Source organism: Balaenoptera acutorostrata, chromosome 16, assembly GCF_949987535.1.
Source record: "Balaenoptera acutorostrata chromosome 16, mBalAcu1.1, whole genome shotgun sequence".
Classification (NCBI taxonomy): Eukaryota; Metazoa; Chordata; class Mammalia; order Artiodactyla; family Balaenopteridae; genus Balaenoptera; species Balaenoptera acutorostrata.
In genome coordinates, this window is record NC_080079.1 from 41,103,626 (window position 1) to 41,124,250 (window position 20,625).

At 38.0% G+C, this 20,625-nt stretch overlaps 1 protein-coding gene across 2 annotated transcripts in view; it reads left to right on the forward strand.

Moving 5' to 3' along the window:
• PRKG1 (protein kinase cGMP-dependent 1) overlaps positions 1–20,625 on the forward strand; it is a 1,261,642-nt gene that overhangs the window by 780,168 nt on the left and 460,849 nt on the right. The window lies entirely within an intron of this gene.

Genomic DNA, 20,625 nt, shown 5'->3' on the forward strand with positions numbered 1-20,625 from the left:
TTCTTCAGATAAAGCTGGAAGCAGAATTTTTTAGTTATTAAGTTAGGATGCACTCTATATCAGGTGTTTCATAAGCTAGGAATTGCATTGTCTATATTTACTGCTTTTACATATCTCTGGAGTTGGCCATAATTTCAAAAAAAATTCTTTTAGCTCTTTTACACATAGCTCTCTTTGGGTATATTTTGTATTTTAAAATATTGCTAGAATATATATTTTGTAAAAAACTGCACAGAAACAAATGATGTCTGGAATGACAAAAGAAATGTTTTGTCTACATTGCAGTACCTCAGTTTTGGAGGCTATGATGGCTGCCCACAAATTTAAAACTTTATCTGAGCCACCATTTATTATTTCAATCAATAGATACTAGAATTGAGAACTAATGAAATTTGTAAAGAAAATTCTGGGATTTTTTTTCCCTCTACATTTTACAAATCCTCATCAGATATTCAAGGAAGGCATAAAGTACTTAAGAGATTAAAACAGAATGGGGATGGGAAAGAAGAAGATAGTATGAGATTTATCTTTTGAGTACAGAATGGTCTTAGTGAAGTTAGCTAGCTCAATGGTAAAATGCTTTTAAGAGCTAAGACTATTCAACAAAGAAAAGGTACTGGAATATCATAAATCAGAAAGTTATGTAGCCCACACTGACTCTTTTTTTTTTAATTTATTTATTTTATTTTTAATATATTTTTGGCTGCGTTGGGTCTTTGTTGCTGCGCACGGGCTTTCTCCAGTTGCGGCGAGCAGGGGCTACTCTTCGTTGCGGTGCGCGGGCTTCTCATAGCGGTGGCTTCTCTTGTTGTGGAGCATGGGCTCTAGGGACATGGGCTTCAGTAGTTGTGGCACGTGGGCTCAGTAGTTGTGGTTCGCGGGCTCTCGAGCGCAGGCTCAGTAGTTGGGCGCACGGGCTTAGTTGCTCCACGGCCTGTGGGATCTTCCCGGACCAGGGCTCGAACCCGTGTCCCCTGCATTGGCAGGCAGATTCTTAACTACTGCACCTCCAGGGAAGCCCCATACTGACTCTTAATGTGTTGTACCTTGTCTTAAAATAATTGTAGACATCTTTAATGGACACAAGGAAAAAAAAATCTTTGGCCATCACAGGGATAAACAAAACTAGATTGAAGTACCAGTATATTTGGAGATCCTTCAAAAAAAAAAAAAGAAATTTGTTCCAAGTGATTTCAATATTCATTGGAACAATGCTTCTCCCCATCATCTGGAAAGAAGTGCACAAAATACCTGGCTGTACAAAATGCATTTCTTATTCCTACATTAAACACACTGAATAGGAACCCTGTAGGTTGGGGCCTTGAAATCTCCCTTAATGATTCTTATACACACTCAAATTTTAGAATTACTGCATTAGAAACAGGGAACTGAACCAATTATCTTTTCTAGTCTCAGCTGTCTAGCATACTGCCTGTATATGAAATAAGGAAGTAATTACTGGGAGGCTACATGGTAGAAATGAAACTAAAATTAAATGTTTGAGTTAATCCAAAGTGTTTATATAAAATTATACATCTTTATTTGAATCATTTATAAATTACTCCCATTGATACTTCTGATTTCATATTGGGAGGATTCTTGCTCTTTGCATTATTTGTTCCTTTCAAAGGAAGATTTCACATATTAAATAATCTTCAACCATCACATCCTATTGCTTTGACCCAAACCTTCTAATAAAAAAAAAAAGAAAAAAAAAAAAAAGGAGGCATTATCTCCTATTAAGCCTATTTGGAATTGGATATCTTTTTCAATGTCAGTTTTCCCACTTTAGATCACTAGATGAATATCCTATAGTGAATGATACATGACGAGCTGACTTCGTGTATGACCTTGATAGCATTCCTTAGAGAAATAGGGGAGAAAATTTAAATTCTGTTGTGTCAGTCTGTTGCTGAAACTCGGCCTCTGTTCACCAGTGCCAAATAGAACTCGAAAATAGAGTTTTGGGTGAGGTAGAAAAGAGTAGCTTTTCTTGCTTTTCAAGTCAAAGGGGGCGACAGCAGGCTAATGCCCTCAAGACTGTGTCCCTCCCTGGAGGGGGTACAGAGGAGTCTTATAGTGTTCAAGGAGCAGGGCGTGATCAGCTCATGGACATTCTTCTGATTTGTTGGTGGTGAGATAATTGGGAGTCAACAACCTTCTGGTTCCAACCAGTCTGGGGTCTACATGCTTGTGGGCAGCATATAGTTAGCTTTTAAACCCAGACTTCTCTGGCTCCATGACCCATGTCTTTTTTAAAAAATTAATTAATTAATTAATTTTTGGCTGCGTTGGGTCTTCATTGCTGCACACGGGCTTTTTCTAGTTGCAGTGAGCGGGTGCTACTCTTCCTTGTGGTGTGCGGGCTTCTCATTGCAGTGGCTTCTCTTGTTGCAGAGCATGGGGCCCTAGACACATGGGCTTCAGTAGTTGTGGCTCATGGGCTCAGTAGTTGTGGTTCACGGGCTCTAGAGCGCAGGCTCAGTAGTTGTGGCGCATGGGCTTAGTTGCTCCGCGGCATCTTAGTTGCCGCGTGGGATCTTAGTTTCTCCGTGGGATCTTCCCGGATCAGGGCTCAAACCTGTGTCCCCTGCATTGGCAGGCAGATTATTAACCACTGCGCCACCAGGGAAGTCACCCCCTGTCTTTTATATTTTTGCCTAACAAGAGATAAATTGCATTTGGTTTGTTCTTCTTGGAGTATCTGTTAAAGATAAACTAAATATACAAAAAGTAAGTGGGAAAATTTCCGTTTTTTTCCCCTTGTATTATATTCTCATATAACAATGTGATATAAGTTTCTGGAAGTAGTTGAATTTGTAGTCTAACCTTATCATCTTTTCCTGATGATTTAAATTCAAAGGCAGAAAATTCAGATTTAATTTAAAAGTCTCACTGAATCCAAACCAAAGTTTCAGAAGTGTAGTGGAATTTTTTTTTTTTTTACTCTTCACACATTCATATTTATTTAGTGTTTTTGCAAGTGGATAGATGTTTATCATATGAAAGACTTTCAAATAAATCAGTGATAATTGCCAATTCTTGAATTTTAAAATGTTTTTCGTTTATATTTTAAGCAGTTATTTATTTAAAAGAAATTGCAGTTGGCACGAAAACTATCTTAGTGCTGTAAAATTGTGTCTCAACAATTTTCTAAAGAAATGTTTTCATGAAGAAAAGGTCAGTTTAAAATACTATACAAGACAGTGATGACATGCATATTTCATGATGTACCTAAGAAGCTCATAAAATGAATGTGCAGATGGGAATATACAAATCTGAGATAAACCCTTTTAAAACATTGATGTTTGGTTGGTTGATTTTGAGAATGATATTATTAGTGACTAGGTACTAAATTTTTTTAATATCCTATTTTGTTAATGTTTTAAAATAGTTATTTTATTCTTTATACCTTTTACCCCCAAATATAGATATTCTAGTATGATATATTGCTTTATATAAATTTAAAATCTCTTTCAGAAGACTTTTCTTTTCTTTTTTTAGTTAAATGACTGTTTGGAACTCTATTACTTTTTTATCAAGAAAAATTGCTTGTCATAGAGCTGCTTCCGAGGGAGGTTATCATGCCCTAGGATTTATGGCAATACAATTTCAAACTGTAACATTCATGAAAAATCTGTCCTAATAGTGGCCAAGCTATCCTGTAGTAACTTGTTGTTATACTGTACAAATAACATAATGGTCTAAAAGTATTTACAAGTCTTCAAAGATTGCTTGATTTCTTTCTTGGGAGTAGTTGAAGTCAAAAGAAGATGCTGGCTCACCTTCATTTAGGTCCCTTGAGTTGAAGTTTAATTGGGTGCTTACCAAATGATAACTTTTCCCACTCTGAAAGGCCTTATTACATGGGCTTTTTGAATTGTAAGACTGATGCAAAATTGAGATGATTTTGTGGATAAAAGAAGGACCTTCTCCTTTCATGTTGCTGAGGAGGTACATTTCTGTACGTAATTCATTTCCATTCCTTGCTTTCTTTCCTTTCTCATTGCTACCCCCTGTATTCTTTATTATTTGCTAAAAAAATTCTCTCCTTTTTTACTCCTTTCTTTGTTTTAGTTCAAACCCCAACTACACCCTTATTGTGGGACCTTCTGCAAGTTATACTACTTTTCTCAGCTGGTTTCCACAGGGAAACAAAAAGGAAGTAGTGAGTATCTATGTAATGAGTATCTATTTCAGTGGGTTGTGAGTAAAAAGCAAGGTGATTTTAGGTAAAACGTTTATTTACCTGGAGACTGAATTTCAGTTAACACTCAAACAAATGATACATATTATTTTCTAAGATATTCCTAAAAATAAAAGAACATATGTAAAATGTTATCGCTGTCTATTATATTTGTGAGGAAGAACCACAGTGTATTTATCTTGTAATGACACTTTGTTATTGTGACTGTCTAGAATTAGAGACAATTCAGAATATATGCCTTCTTGGCTAAGATGTCTGTTGCAGATAATTTAAGAGATAGCTACAAATGCAAGGGTAGTTTCTAGAATCAGAAAGATATTGAGGTAGTAATGGATGCCTGAAGACTATTTTCACTACTTCAAAAAACCCAGGATAAATTAATATGCCTTTTATCTTAAATAGGAAAGCAAATTAATGATTACTTAATAAACAACTTTTAGTGGTCCATAGGTTGAGGTGAGAGTAGACATGGTCTTAATTGTTTGAAAACCCTGTGCTACAGAGGCCATCTTCCGTTTTAGGGAGGCTTTCCATTTGACAGTTTAGCAGAAGGACTTTAACTGTTTTAAAAATAAGCATTAGAATCATAATTCAATGAATTTTTTAATTAGCTCATTCAATACGCCCAAAAGGGCAACTAGAATATCTTAGTTTAATTTTAAGTTAATTGATTTATAATTTGTACAACTTTGTTCTAGACTGATAAAATGATAGTCTAATTTGCACTGTACAAGATAGTGATGAGGACCTTTTTAGGGGCTACTGCTTGCCAGGCACTATTAGGTGATTTACATGTATAATCTTTCATCCTCACAATAATGGGCATGGTATGCATTATTATGCCCATTTTAAAGAGGAAGCACTTGACATTCAGATTGGTTATAGAAAGTAACATACCCAGAAAGTATAATAAATACTCTTCACCTTCCTTCCCAGAAAGCGTTTTCATATCCACAAAACAGGATGCCCATCTTGTGTGTTCACATAGCATTGTGTTCTGTCATTAGACTGACCTGTTTTTGCTTTTTTATATACTGCTTTTTTTTTTTTAAAGCAGTTTTAGGTTAACATCAAAATTAAGCAGAAGGTACAGAGATTTCCCGTGTATTTCCTGCCCTTATACATGTACAGCTTCCTCCACTCTCAAAGTCATACACCAGAGTGGTACATTTGTTACAATTGATGAACCCACATTGACACATCGTTATCACCCAGAGTCCATAGTTTACCATTAGGGCTCATTCTTCATGGTGAACATTCTATGGGGTTGTGACAAAGGTATAATGACATGTATCCACCATTACAGTTTCATGTAGAGTAGTTTCACTGCTCTAAATATCCTCTGTGCTCTATTCATCCCTCCCTACCCCCAGCCCCTGGCAATTTCTGATCCTTTCACTGTGTCCATAGTTTGCCTTTTCCAGAATATCATATAGTATGTAGCCTTTTTCAGATTGGCTTCTTTTACTTAGTAATATGCACTTAAGTCTCCTCCACTTCTTTTCCTGGTTTGATAGCCCATTTCTTTTTAGCACTGAATAATACTCCATTGTCTGGAGGTACAACAGATTATTTATACGTTCACCTATTGAAGGATATCTTGGTTGCTTCCAATGACTGTTCTATTTTGTTTGATTATGCATGCCTTTTCCTACAGTACACTGTATCTTTACAGCTAGGTCTGTGTTTTGCTCTCTAGGTATCCCCTGTCATGATAGCCTGTCCATGGTAAAGGCTTAAAAACTATGACTTAGAATGCTCCAGGGATTGCCAAACTGAGGATATAGGAATTAACACCAGGCATGAAAGCCCACATTAGATCTTTTTAGGGGTCTCTGGTACGTTTCTGTGTGTGCTGCAGTAGTGACTTTGTAGTGCTCTGACCTCCCGTTCAAGACTGGCTGCCTGCAAAACTGTATGAGGATAGAGTTCATCACTATGAACTGACCACGAGCAGAAGCTGTGTTCCTGTTCTTGGTGTTGTATCTGGATGCTTCTAAGGCTGTAGAATCCAGATGTTCCAGTGCCTTACTTTGTATTGCTCAGACTATTTTAGCTTTCTACTTGGTAAAAGGAAAATTAATTTTTTTTTCATTTCTACAACACTGTATTTGAATTTCTCTTTTTCACACACATGCTCACAAAGCATAATCGAAAGCAAACAAAGAAACAAACACACACACCCAGCAACGTCCTTTCGGGTATCATACTGTTATCCTCCGTTTCTCTTGGGGGACTTCCTTTGAGAATGCTCCCAGTAGAAATGCAGAGTTCAGCCCTGTGACTCTTTATTTTTTTTTTTAAACAACAGATTTATTTTCTCACAGTTCTGGAGGTTAGAAGTCCAAGATCAAGGTGTCATCAGGTTTGGTTTCCTCTGAAGCCTTTTTCCTTGGACCCTTAGTCAGTTCAGGCTGACTCTGGGTAAATCACATATTCTTTTGTCTTTAGTTCCTCATCAACAAAATAGGATTAGGTATTACATGTGTGGCCTACCTTTGGAGGTGTTCTGAAGATGACAAGAAAAATATATAAGGGAGCCCTGTGCAAAATGCAAAGCACAGGCAGTGTAAGCTCTTAGTGAATGGTTAATGAGCATTTTAGTTATCTTGTGCTTATATTGTAGGTAATAATTTTCCAAATGCTTTTGCATCCATTTTCTCATATAATTGAGGGAAGTATAGCAGATTTTATTATTCCCATTCTACAGAAGAGGAAAGTAAAGCTGTAAGAGCTTGAATGGTATGTCATGGTTGAAGAATCTTTTCAGTAATGTGTATTAGGTACTTCCCAGTGTATACTCATTACTCTGAAATTTATCTTGCTGAATATATTTGATTTCATCCATTTGTAATAAAGTTTTGATTCTAATAAGCTTGTTCTAATATATTTAAAAATATACGATAGTTATGTTTCAATGTAATCCTTTATTTCTGAAAAGTTACTTGTGAAATCAATTCTGTGCACACATTTTTAATTTATTTACTTTAAAAACTTGGTGTTGCATGCCCACTCCTTGGATCTCCCAGATGCTTCTTCTATTTCCCATTGCTACAGCTGAGAGAAGACTTTATCAATTCCTGTTGAATAAAATATGTAAAATATATTATCGCCTTTATAAATTTTATAAAAGCAATCTGCTTATGTCTAGTTTGGAGAGAGAAGAAAAAGGTATGTTTAATACCCATATTTGAAATGACTCTTATGGTAGGAGTGTATCTTTCTTAATACATACATTTAAAGTATGAAAATACATATTTTCATGCACACATTCATGCAAATATTATATAGCCAATAGTCTTAAGATACCAAGTAACTTAAAAAATTGTTAGCAGCTTTTAATTATTTGTGGTCTTTTGATTGCCTTGAGGTATGTCACAAGTTTTCCAAATTAATCCATTATTGACCTGGTTTGGTAGACTGATTTTTACTTACCTAAATCACTCTGATAATAGACATTGTGCTTGGCTAAAGATTGTATGATATATTAATTAATAGCTAGGGAATTTTCTTCTAATAAATCTGGGGAGATCATTAAGGGTATCTTTGGTTAGTTATTTACAGAAGGTCTTGCATTTCATTTGTAAACCAAATGGATAGCCTACTTCCCCACCTTATTTATGTGAGAGCAGTACCATGCTTTGCAATAGAGTAAGTGCAAACGTACAGCCTTTGAAAGGAATGCTTATCTCTCTAGAATTGCAGAATTTATTTTAAGATTCTGGAATTGTAGCAAGGCATTTTATTTACCTTAAAGACACTAGAAATAAGGAATGCCTTGTTGGATAGAGTGGTATTAACAATATTCATAATAATTACTGTGTTCTATGGAGAGAACAACTGTCACTAAAATTCAAAATTCTCCCCTTTCTGATATAATTTCCTCTCTCTTTTCAGGGCCAAATGCCCTCTCTGCTTTATAAAGAATTAAAAAAAAAAAAAAGACGTCTCAGTCATTCCAGTCATCAAATCTCAGTGTGTCTGCATGTGTGTTTATACTCGTGATCTCAAATATGAATGGTGTAGATGTGAAAAAGCCGTTGGTTACAAAGCTATTCTGTTATGTTGTCATTTTAAAAGAGGCTGTTTCTCCAAAGCTAAGAGTGAAATTATAGCAGGTGCAGTTTCAGGCCTCTACAATTATCCCAGATTACCCTTTCAATAAAATGTTGACAGCCTTGCAAAAACAGTCTTACTATGCTGACATTTGGAAGCAGACAGGCATTGCAAAATGTTCCATCATAACAGCAGTGGTTCGGGCCTCAGAAAATCTCTTTATATTGTTAATGGGAAATTATTGCTTTTCTCACTTCATAAATATTCAGCCAGTACCTTCTAGTTCACCAGAACTTTATATTCCCCATTAGAAAACAAAGGCTGGTATAGGGACTCTTAAGTAATCACAGCTGGAATTAACACTCCTTCTCTCCACTGGAGGGGCAAGCAAAGCAGGAGAAAGTATGTTTCTGCCTGTCTATAAGAACTATTGCTTCTAAGAAAACTTGAGTAGTGGGAGGAGTTGGAAGTCCCTGTAATTCTATTCCATACACAAAATAAGAAAGTAGTTATATGCGAATATTTCACCACCAGTTATGTCTGCAACATTAGGCAAAGTAGTTGTATATATTTTCTTATCATCAGAACCCCCTCCATGCACCTGTGCGCACAAACACACACGGCTTAGTTCAGTACTGCCTTGGATGGAAAAAAAAATGACAAAAGGTCATTGAAATCTTCAGGGACAGTCTCGTTTTATATATAGCCTTAAGAAGTATAAACTATGCAATAGCAACCAGCAGTTAGATGAAGAATTCTGTCAAATCAAATATTTAACCTTATGAGACCCTGGCCTCCCATCCTCAACAAGAACTGCTTAACTTGAAGCAGCAGTAAAGAGAATATAAACAAATAGAAGTGGGTTGCTTAAAAGCAAATCAGCTCCCTTTCTCTGCATACAGTGGTAATGATCGTGGAATACTTATCCCATGCCAAGCACGGTGCTTTACACATATTGACTTGTTTAATTCTCACAACAATGTATGAGGTAGGTACTCTTTTTAATCTAATTTTACCGATGAAGCTGAGCCATAAAGAGGTTAAGTAACTCGCCCATGTCCCACAGCTAGTAACTGACAGAGCTTGGCCTTGTATTCAGGCAGCTCCACTCCTGAGTCCTCACTCTTGACCCCCAGGCTACATTGCTTCTTATTGTATCATAGACTTTGCTGCCCTAAGTGGGGACCTTGGACCAGCATCAGTAGTGTCACCTGGGCATTTGTTAGGTTAAATCTGAGGCCTCGCTCCAGACCTACGCAATCAGAATCAGCATTTTAACAAGGCCGCCAGGGGATTCTTATATACATTTAAGTTTACAAAGTACTAAGACCCTCACTAATAGAAAATAATCTATTTGAGAAGAAAAAGAAAATTAATATTCTACCCCAATTAAATTGCCCCCTGATTTTCCTTGCAGGTTTTGGATATGTCAAAAAAGGTTTCAAATGTTTAAGTAAGTTACTCTGTTTGTTCTTCCAATCACAAGTCTAGGCATGAAAGTATATGTGCTCATTACTCTTTCTTAGACTAATGGCTCTTAAGTCGTGGTGCCTGGACCAGCAGTATCTATCAGCACCACCTGGGAATTATTATGTATGTAAATTCTTGGGGGCCTAACCAATACCTGTTGGGGGTGGAGCCCAGCAATCTGTATTTAAAAAACCCTCTAGGTGATTCAGTGCCTCTCAAGTTTGAGAATCGCTGCCTTAGTTCTTCTGAAATGTTGCTCGGTTTGAGGCATGCTGTGGATTATACTTTGCTGTTGAGCCCTCCTTTAAAGGTATGGTTCCTTTGTTTTGCAAACGAGGCAGTTTATGAATGTGTAGAAAAGTCTGTGATGTGAGCTTTAGTCTCATCGAAAACAAGCCACAGTCCTAGAAGATAGGAGCATAGCTTCTTGCAAACAGATGAGACGGCTGACTTAATCTTTGCCAAAGTGGCTAATTCTTTGGAAAGGGTTGGCTCTGGCGTTTGCCCCCTTGTCATCTTGGTTAACTCTTTCTCCATCCCTTTTGACATTTCATTATACGTAATTGCTACTTTTAGCACTCGGCTTGTGAAAGGCTTGCTTTTGCTCGGTTGTCTGATGTGTTTTTCCTCCACGCTGGTTGGGGCTGACCTCTGACAGGTTTCTGACTTTGCTGTCTCCACAGCAATCATTGCCTTGGCTGCCGCGCAGAGTCTCTTAGTTGAGGCCTAATAAAGATGAAACGCACGCTTTGCGTGCAGGATGGCGTCCTTCAACTCTTCTTTCTCTCCCTGCCTGGTAATGCCATTGTGTCTGATGTGGAGATGAATAGCTTTCTTGGAAATTACCCCGGAATGCCTTTTCCCCTGTGGTACTTCGGTGCAGCCTCTGTATGTGGCGCTCCCATCATATATTCAGATCAGCTGCTGTGTGCGCTCGTGTTTTTAAACTGCAAGCATAGGTTGGTCATCTTTTTCAAAGTTAAAAAAAGTAAAACAAAAACGGAACAACTTATACCTGTCAGGAAGAATGAATGGTTTTATCATGGGACATTTCTAGAGAAATTGGAATGTTTCTTTAAAATCAGTACCAGTCTTTTTTACCTGTGGCATAAGTCCTGAAATGATTGTCGCTTTGCTGATTATTGGAGCAGCCTGATTGAACTGTGACTGTACCCCAGAGCTTGTCATTGTTTATGGGGGAGGGGATGTCTGCCTTATCTACTTAAAGTAAACTGCCCTTATAACACATGCTTAATTCTGGCGTTTATCTGGAAATACAATTACAGTATTGAACTTCCTTCCCTGATGAAATAAGGAACAATTTCCTAAGTCTCGATCTGACTGTATAGTTTCATTAGCGTCAATTAGGCTGCCATTAATTTAGCTTTAAAAATGGTCACAGCTTTTGGAATAAAAAATTACCTTCTTGGGACTTCCCTGGTGGTGCAGTGGTTAGGAATCCACCTGCCAGTGCAGGGGACACGGGTTTGATCCCTGGACAGGGAAGATCCCACGTGTCGCGGGGCAACTAAGCCTGCACGCCACAACTACTGAGCCTGCGTGCCTAGAGCCTGTGCTCTGCAACAAGAGAAGCCACCACAATGAGAAGCCCATGTGCCGCAACTAGACTAAGCCCGCATGCAGCAGCAAAGACACGACGCAGCCAAAAATAAATAAAATTTTTAAAAAAAGATTAAAAAAATACATTCTTTTGTTTTTGCCTCTCATCTTTCTCTTTATTATTGAAAGGACAAGTATGTTACTGATGGAAAAAGGCTCACTTGTGACAGGAGAGTAATTAGTGTGAAGACCATGACTAATTAAAATAAATGTTCTTCTCATTTTTTAGAATCCAGGTTGCTTACTGGGGTTGTTATTCTTTCTTCCTTTTTAAGCCACAAAATTGTAATTTGATTATTTTTATATAAAGAACATTTGGAATCATGTCAAGTCCTCATCAGAAATAGCTCCTTTATTTCTTTTTGGTATTTTTCATTAATGCCCTAAAAAATGTACTATGACAATAGGTGAGTGGTAAACCAGTGCATGAAATGAGAGGGGAAAAAAGAGTGGTATTTTTGAGTATAAACTCCAGTCTTTAGTTCTCAGTTTGTCCTTTGCATATGCAACTCTCCACTTCTACCCTGATATGGTTTTTTTCCTCTTTATTACTGTTTCCTGATTGGAAAATAAGAAAAGGAAAACAATTGCATAAAAACATTGACCAGGGATGCTGAAAGAGCCAGCAAAGACAAAAATCAAAAGGATAAAATTTACACCCTAAACCATATTTCTGGGTGCCTACTTAAATGAAGCTTGTAACAGATCCATGTCTATCTATTGTATTATTGATTTACAATGAAGATTTCAAATTTGTTAGTAGATTTATTTGGCAATACTAGGCAGAAACAAGATACAAGGAACAATAAAGATTGAGGCTAGTTATGTTGATCTCCCAACTCCACGTTTTAGATTGAGTTGTACTCCAGCCAAGGCCATTGTCAACCATGCTCAATGTCCGATACATGTTTGTATTTGAACAGACATAATACACTCATGCCATGTTTAAATGCATAAAGCCAAGTTGATGAGGACATCGTATGGTTAAGAAAGCACACACCGGCTACTTTTGTTAGTGATTGGGAGACATCTCAAGCAGCCAATATAGATAAATAGACCAATAGTTAGCCTAAGATGGTAACTCTGATTTATCTTAACGTAATAACGTATCTGTGGTTACACCGTTGTAGCATCTGGGTTAAGGAACTTAAGCTGTACTGTCTCCATTTCTCGTGATTTACTACATACTTAAAGCAGGTGGTATTAGTTATACTGAAGAATATAGATTTGAAATCCCCAGAAGTCCATAACTGAGGATATGGTCAGGATGTATGGGGTAATTTTTAGAAATCTGGAGTTTCAGAATGGAGTGAATGATATCAGTGAAGTCAGAGAAGGTGGAAAGTTTGTTGATGTTTCGTTAATTTTGGCTAAGATCTGCTGAAGTCATGCCTGGGTTCTATAAAATATGGTAGCACAGCAATCTAAGGGGGTGGGTTTGTTGTCTCTGATCTGAGTGGTGAGGGGTAGAGATGCCTTGCATGTGTTTTAGGAGTTTATGGCTTTGAGCTAAATAAGGAATGTCTGTTTTGCAGATGGAACCAAATGAAAGGAAAAGAGAAATAAGATTAAAAAAAATTTTTTTTAAGTTGTGAAGTTTTGCTAACTTCATTAACGTCAGGAATTTGACCAGTCATCCCTTTCTTTATTTCGACAAACTCTTATCCTCCTGGTCTCATTGTAAGCACTTTTTCCTCAGGGAAATCTTTCCTCACCCCTAGGACTTGATTAGATGCTCCTGATAGATGCTCCCTACAGACCTTGTGAACCTGCCAGGTGAGCCTAGCACTTACCAACCCCTACTGATATTGCTTGCTTAATTGTTCTCTCCTCCATTGAACCATTGCAAGCTCCTAGAAGATAGCAAACAATATACATATATTTCCTGTCATATCTACAGTGCATGGCAGTATTTCCTAAACACTTTTGTGGAACAGATAACTTACCACATTCAAGCTTCACTTATGACTTTAGTATTTTCCTTTTCTTTTCTTTATGTATCAGTGCTTTGTAATGATTCAGCTGTGTCTTGAGATCTTTTACCACTCAAACTTTCGAGAATTAGATCAAGGCAACTAGACTGCTTAAGATTTCTAGAAATGTCTCAGTTATTATTAGGCAATGTATCCTTGGGAAAAAAAAAATCTACTTTCTATAAAGGTCATGCAGGCCAAATTTACAATTTGGAAAATGTAAATCTTAAATGAGTACCATATTGATCTGAATGTTTTTGGTCATTATGGTTAAAATTGTGATATGTGAATTGAGAATGTCTTTGAAGGAGTTTGGGGAAATGTACTCTGTAGCTATTGGCATCTGGCTGGATATATTTTTATAAAATCACTTAATCTCTCTGTACCTTTTTTTGTTTTTTATGCTTCCTATTGACATAATGGAATTATTATAACTTGTTTTATGTAAGTATCATTTCAAAAAATTAGAATTATATATGTGAAAGCACTCTGAAAACTATGAAATCTTATTCAAATGGCTTAAAGATTCCAGAGCTTAACCTCTTTTCTATATTATGCAGTGATTATGCCAAATTAGCAATTTGTAAGGCATGCAGGACTCCTTCTGGGGCTCCAGAGACCAGACTCGGTCTGGCTTAAGCAAAAATGTAACTTGATTGATCACATACTCAGAAAGGGGGAAAGGAGGATGAGGAATGGGTAGGGATGGGACGCTGGGATTGAATTCCTCAGCATGGTGGTTCTCCAAGGAAGAGACGCTGCCAGAGCAGGCACAGCAACACGTCCACGCAGGCTGAGTTTAGAAGTAACCCTGCTACATATATTCACATCTGTCTTCATCTCCTCTTAGCAAATATACATCCTTCAGTGGGGTGAGCAAATGACAGGCTGTGCTCGGTCTGCCATTATTTTGCCGAAGGAGTTGGCACAGCTATTCTGACCAAAGGCAAATCATTAGGTGGCTAATTTGCACTGTATCACCTTCATGCCTTCACAGTTGGTGCTGTTGTGTGAAAACGATGTTTGGTGCAAGAAAAGTGGATATATTTAATATGTTTAAGCAGAGAATCCTCTTTTCTAGAAGTCCAGATTTTTTTCTTCTCCAGAAGAAACCAGTGACTCTGTAAAATATAGAAGATACTGCTTTTTCCATCTGTAAAAATAAGAACTATCAGTTTCTATATTGCATCATAGCACAACCAACCTCTGCATTCAGTTCAATTAAAGCTCATTTTTCTAATTGTTGTTGAATGATCAGTTGTCATTGCAACACTGCATCTTCCAGATGAGTAAAATCACAAGAAGGAAAATAACATTCTCTTTATATGCCAAAAGTAGACAATTTTGAAAATATAAAACAGCTGAGCTCACTTGACTCTCTTGATGTCCTCTACTTCATCTGCCAGTGGAGGAGATTGTTAGAGTACTCCCTTTCCTTAGGATTTTTTTCCCCAGAATTCTGCCAAATGTAGAGAATTACATATAACTTTCTACAGAAGAGATGGGCCAAAAAGGGACATTTCTATTTCAAAGCCTACTAGTGCCTAGAAAATAAATGTGAAGTAGTATTGCAGCTGTTTCTCTTAACCAGCTGGGTCATATACTTTCTTAATGGGACTGAGGCAGAAGCATTGGTTTTCATATTTATGTGAGGACTTGAAAGGGATCATAAATTATGATGGCTGAGTCTAGCCTTAAGGTAGCAATGAACTAAGGTGATGTAGAGGTATACAACGAAAATGGAAACTTCTAAAGCACATCAACAGGGAGCTCTTCAGCGAAGATACAGCAGGAGGTTAATGGACATCTAATCTTAATGCTTCATTTTTTTCCCCCTGGAGAAATGAGATTAATTAAGCATACATCAAATATATGGCTTCTGGCATATAGACACAGTGTTTGCAGAAAGAGAAACAGTATGATATAAGAACTGACTAGGAAAAAGGAAACCCCTCCTTTGGGAGACAGAATTTTAATAACATTTCCAAGCTGAAGTCACGTAATTCAGCTTGCAAGGAAAAGTTATTAGTATGACTTTGTAAAGATGTCTACTTGAATTTGAGCAAATATGTAAGCATATGTTTTCAGCATCTTAGTGCAGTGTTTTGGGATGCAGCTCATCCAACTGACAAGAGGACTTAACAGATGTAATACCCATTTCCTTAATGAGATTCGAGACTTAAAATCTGTTGTTATGAACAGATGTGCTATGACATTTACCAACCACGTGCTGATAGTTTTTGAATTAGGCACACTGTTCAAAATATGCCAAACGGCAGGAAATTGTCACCATAATAGGGCTGCCGGCTATACCACCTCAGTAACTTGCCAGAGATTGAAGCTTATGATGGAGGTCCAAAATGTGCCTTGTTTGGAGCCTCACTGATGTGATAGAGAACCTCCACGTACTGAAGAACTCACTGAAAATGAATATCATTAAGGTGGACTGGCCACCCAGCCTCTGTTTCCTTTCTAAAGGATCACAAACCATCTGTGGAAGAATATTCTAGAATTTTTCGAAGATTTGATTTCAACTAAATTATATGAGGCCTGTTTATAATAGAATTAAGGAATACCTAAACGTGCCAGGCAGGAATATGTGTGAGTTATTCATTTAACAAACATTTATGGGTCGTTTTCTACATGCCAGTAACTGGAGACACACTGAACTGGGTATAAAAAGATGAACAAGACCCACTTTTTGCCCTCATAGAGCTCTAGGCTGCTGTAAGCCAGCTTCTTATCTCTGTTATCATATTAAGACACTCTGAGTCTTTATCTTAATTTTCCTCTTAACCTTTAAGCCTTCCTAAACCTGTATGCAATTCACCCAAGTAATGTTCTGTTTTATTATTCTGAGGTAGTGAACCAACTTCATGACTGCTGTAAACTTTTGGGTTTTTTGTTTGTTTGGTTGGTTTTTTGTTTTTTGTTTTTTTTTTAAACTCAGAATTCATTGCCATTAACCCACAGGTTAGTGTTTGTTTTCTATGTGTTTATAAGATGGAAACATCATTAAAGGACATCCTTGAGTGAAGAAGATTTGAGATGCCAGGTATCATGCTGAATATTTACCATGAGTAATTTCATTCGTATCTGAGAAGAATTTCATGAGGCATACATTAGTATCTTGGTTTCCTAAAATAGACTGATGAAATCTTAAATTACTTGCCCAAGGCCACACAGCTCCTGTGTGGTTACAGGGAAGATACCCAGGCCAGATTACTGGCTTTCATGCTGTAGCATGCTGTCTCCTGCCTTTATTTCTTTTGTATTCCTGAGCCTTTCAATTTGTGCATGAAGCATTGACTGAGACGCCATTTCCTTCATTAACATCAACAAATGATATCACCTTTTGTCTAGACAGTTGACTATCTCGCATAGGCCTGTCACGAACCCATCATCCTGTGTACAATGCCCCTTACAGGAGTATGTTATCTCAAAATAACTATCATTATGTATTCATTCATGTAGATCTATGACTCACTTCTCTCTGCATTCATATCTTACCTAGTATAAAATCTTGTGGTTCAGTTACTTCTTTGAGGTGATCCAATTCAATTTTCCATCTGATATAGGAAGTCTTTCTCCATTATTTTATTAAGTGGTCTACTGGAGCATTTCCTGTGATGGGAAGTTTCTTAGGACAAGATTTAGCCATTGCTGCATTCCTTTTGTCTTTACATTGAGTCTTAATCACCAATCTTGTCAGTTCTAATTACTGGCTTAGTTCTGTCCTTGACAAGTAGGAAGGAATTACCTCTTAATCTACCAGAAACATTATGGAGTGGATTGATTCAAATTTTGCTTGAGGTGGAATAATTAAGGCTATTAGCATAAGGTGGAATAATAAGTGAATATATAAACAGGAAAAGTAAAGAAAGTTAGCTTTCAACAGCAAGGAGGTACTTGAGAACAAGGTATGTATCTTATTTATCTTTGTATCACCAGTGCCTAATACAGTTCTGGGCACGTAGTAAGCTCTCAAATGTCTGAAGAATGTTTAATAAATGTCTTCCAACTTTTGATTTCAGGCTAGCCCTTAATGCTACTATAAACAGCTTCATTGAATTGACTTAAAGTCTAACAAAGCCATCAAATCTTTTAGGACAGTTACTGAGTTTTCGCTTTCTCTTATCCAGAGTGAATATCCTCAGTTTCTTCTTCTTTTTCTCAGATTGTTTTCCCCTTGTAACCTAGTCACTTATTTACCCTAAAACATTTGTTGAATCCTATGAGGTATCACAGTACTCATAGTGGACCGTGTATGGTACTGATATGATTCAGGTACATGAATAACTACGAAGCAAGTCAGAGTGATAAAAAACCACAAAGGAGGCAAAATCAGAAGGTTGTAGAAAAAAAATAGAGAAATTCTAGCTGGGGTGAACTGGAAAGTCTTCATGGAGAGAGTGGCCTTTAAACTGGGTCTTGAAGGGCTACTAGGATTGTCATGAGTAGAAGAAAATAATTGGAGCAAAGACCTGAAGGCAGAGAACGGAAGTGTGGATTTAGATACTTGACAGTAGAATCATTGGATAAAATAAAAGGTCCGTGTAGAGGATTGTGAGAGATGAATTTTGAAAGGTACTTTAAACTGAATATGGATTAAATGCAAGGATGGAGAGGTTTTGCTTTATTTATTGGCAGTAGGGAGCCGTTGAATATTTTGTGGGTAGAGTAACAGGATTAGAATAGTACTTTAGGAAGATCAATCTTGCAGGACTGATTGGAGTAGTTTATCACTTTCTTTTTTTTTTTTTTTTTTTTTTTTAAATTTTATAGCTACTTTATTTATTTATTTATTTATTTTTGGCTGTGTTGGGTCCTCGGTTCGTGCGAGGGCTTTCTCTAGTTGCGGCAAGTGGGGGCCACTCTTCATCGCGGTGCGGGGACCGCTCTTCATCGCGGTGCGCGGGCCTTTCACTATCGCGGCCCCTCCCGTTGCGGGGCACAGGCTCCAGACGCGCAGGCTCAGTAGTTGTGGCTCACGGGCCCAGTTGCTCCGCGGCATGTGGGATCTTCCCAGACCAGGGCTCGAACCCGTGTCCCCTGCATTAGCAGGCAGATTCTCAACCACTGCGCCACGAGGGAAGCCCAGTTTATCACTTTCTTAAGTGTGCTTCTCTGTCAGTAGCTCAAAGTGATTATGTAATCTTCACTAGACACCTCAGAGCACTTTGGTCTTCACGACTATTATTATCCTGGGGGTCTCTTGGCTCCTCCTTTCACTCTTGGTCCCTAATTTGTATCTGAGTTAGAAAGAAAGCCACTTACTTCCTAGAGGCTTATTCCCCCTTTCTTCCTGCTCTTTTTCCTGATATACTTGACATTTTGCTTCATGTCAGCGTTGTTTCAGATGACCTGAGGTTGATTGCTTTACTTTATCTCTCTTTCTCTATTCATCTTTATACCCCTCCTTCCAACCACCAGCCCCGACTACCAGATTTACATAGAACTAGGTGTCTACAGGTTTCTAAATAATTGCACTTTGGTTTAGTAGATGTTTACAACAGTACACTTTATTCTTAACAAGGAGTGCCAGGAGGAAGACTGTGACACCTGGGAAGTCCCTGCTTCCACGGCCAGGTTTTGCATCCCCAGTCCCTGTTACTAATCAGCACTTAGTTTTTGGTGTTTATGGGCTTTGGCCAACAAGAAGGGAGATGTGGTTAGAGTTCTGCATGAGTGGAGTTTGCTCTGGTACACTTGGCCCTCACATATGTTTGTCTCTGCTGCCCTTGGCGGCTGCTGTCAGCTGGACTCAGGATGGTTCATGTTACTTTAACTTTTAAAGATGACTTTTTGACGCCGCTGGGACTCCACCTGCATAAAAACTGGAGCCTGTAGAATGAAAGACAATGCTTCTTGAGCTTTTTCACTGAAGGCCACTAAAGACAGAAGGTAGCTCCTGGTAACTCTGGAGGTTAGGGAGAGGGTTATGCTAGGCATGCCATGGTGCTGAAAGCCAGGAGAGGGAGAGGTGGGGTAGAAGATGGTCACGAGGAACCTGCCTCAGGTACAAAATACTTTTGAAGGCTCCCATTGCTTTTAAACCTTACGTAAAACTTGCAGCCCAAGCTTCTGTTTTAATTTCAAGAAATCTTCACCACCTCCCTTATGGAAGTCAAATTCCTATTCCTTTTGCTCCTGTGATATTCAGTGATGATGAGTAGGGTGGTGAAGTGGGTCAGAAAAAGAGGGTGAGGAAAGCAGATATCCTTAGCCCAGTTTCAGAAGCATGCAAGAGTAAAAAGAAACAGGCTTTGGAGTCAGAACGAAACTGAATCTTAGAATTATTATATGTGTGACCTGGGCAGTAACTTAGCTTCTCTGAGACTCAGTTTCCATATTTATAGGAAGGGGAAAAGAATATCTCATAGGATTAATATAGGATAAATTACAAAATAATTTTCTGTACAAAAGTAAATTACCACCTATTTGGCCCTTGCAGTATTTTTAACATTTGAAAGTTAATTTAAATTTTAAAATCATCATGTTAATGTTTTAATATCTTCAGAAAGCTAGCACTTGGTCTTACCAGTTACATTGTTCAAGGTATGAAGCTGAGCAGAATTTAGAGAAACAACTATCACTCCTTTTGGCTTCCTTAAAGGGCAGCCCACTGTATCAACTCCTTTCAAATACGCGCACATCATGACAATACTGATAAGTGATTTTTCTACTGTTAAGCTTATAATAATGATGATTCTTATCTGCAATGTCCAACTTTATCTTTTTTTTTTAATTTTTGGCTGCGTTGGGTCTCTGTTGCTTCACACGGGCTTTCTCTAGTTACGGCGAGCGGGGGCTACTCTTCGTTGAGGTGCGCGGACTTCTCATTGCGGTGGCTTCTCTTGTTGTGGAGCATGGGCTCTAGGTGTGTGGGCTCAGTAGTTGTGGCACACGAGCTTAGCTGTTCCGCGGCATGTGGGATCTTCCCGGACCAGGATCAAACCCGTGTCCCCTGCATTGGCAGGCAGATTCTCAACCACTGCTCCACCAGCGAAGTCCTGCAATGTCCAACTTGACAATCTATCATCTTCATAGAATATATATCATTAAAGAGAGAATTTTTCTAGGCAAGAAAGTTTAAAATATAACCCCCATACTAACAGTGAGGCAGTCTGCACAGTGGAGATATCGGTGCTCTCCAGATGCACTGTAAACAGCAAATGGCCTTTTCTAATTATGAAGCATTTGTCTCAGAACATTACAGCAGCTGGAATTTGGCTTTAGGCAAACATATGTCTTAATAATGTTGGGAAGCATTTGTGGGCTTCATGGACCCCCTCAAGG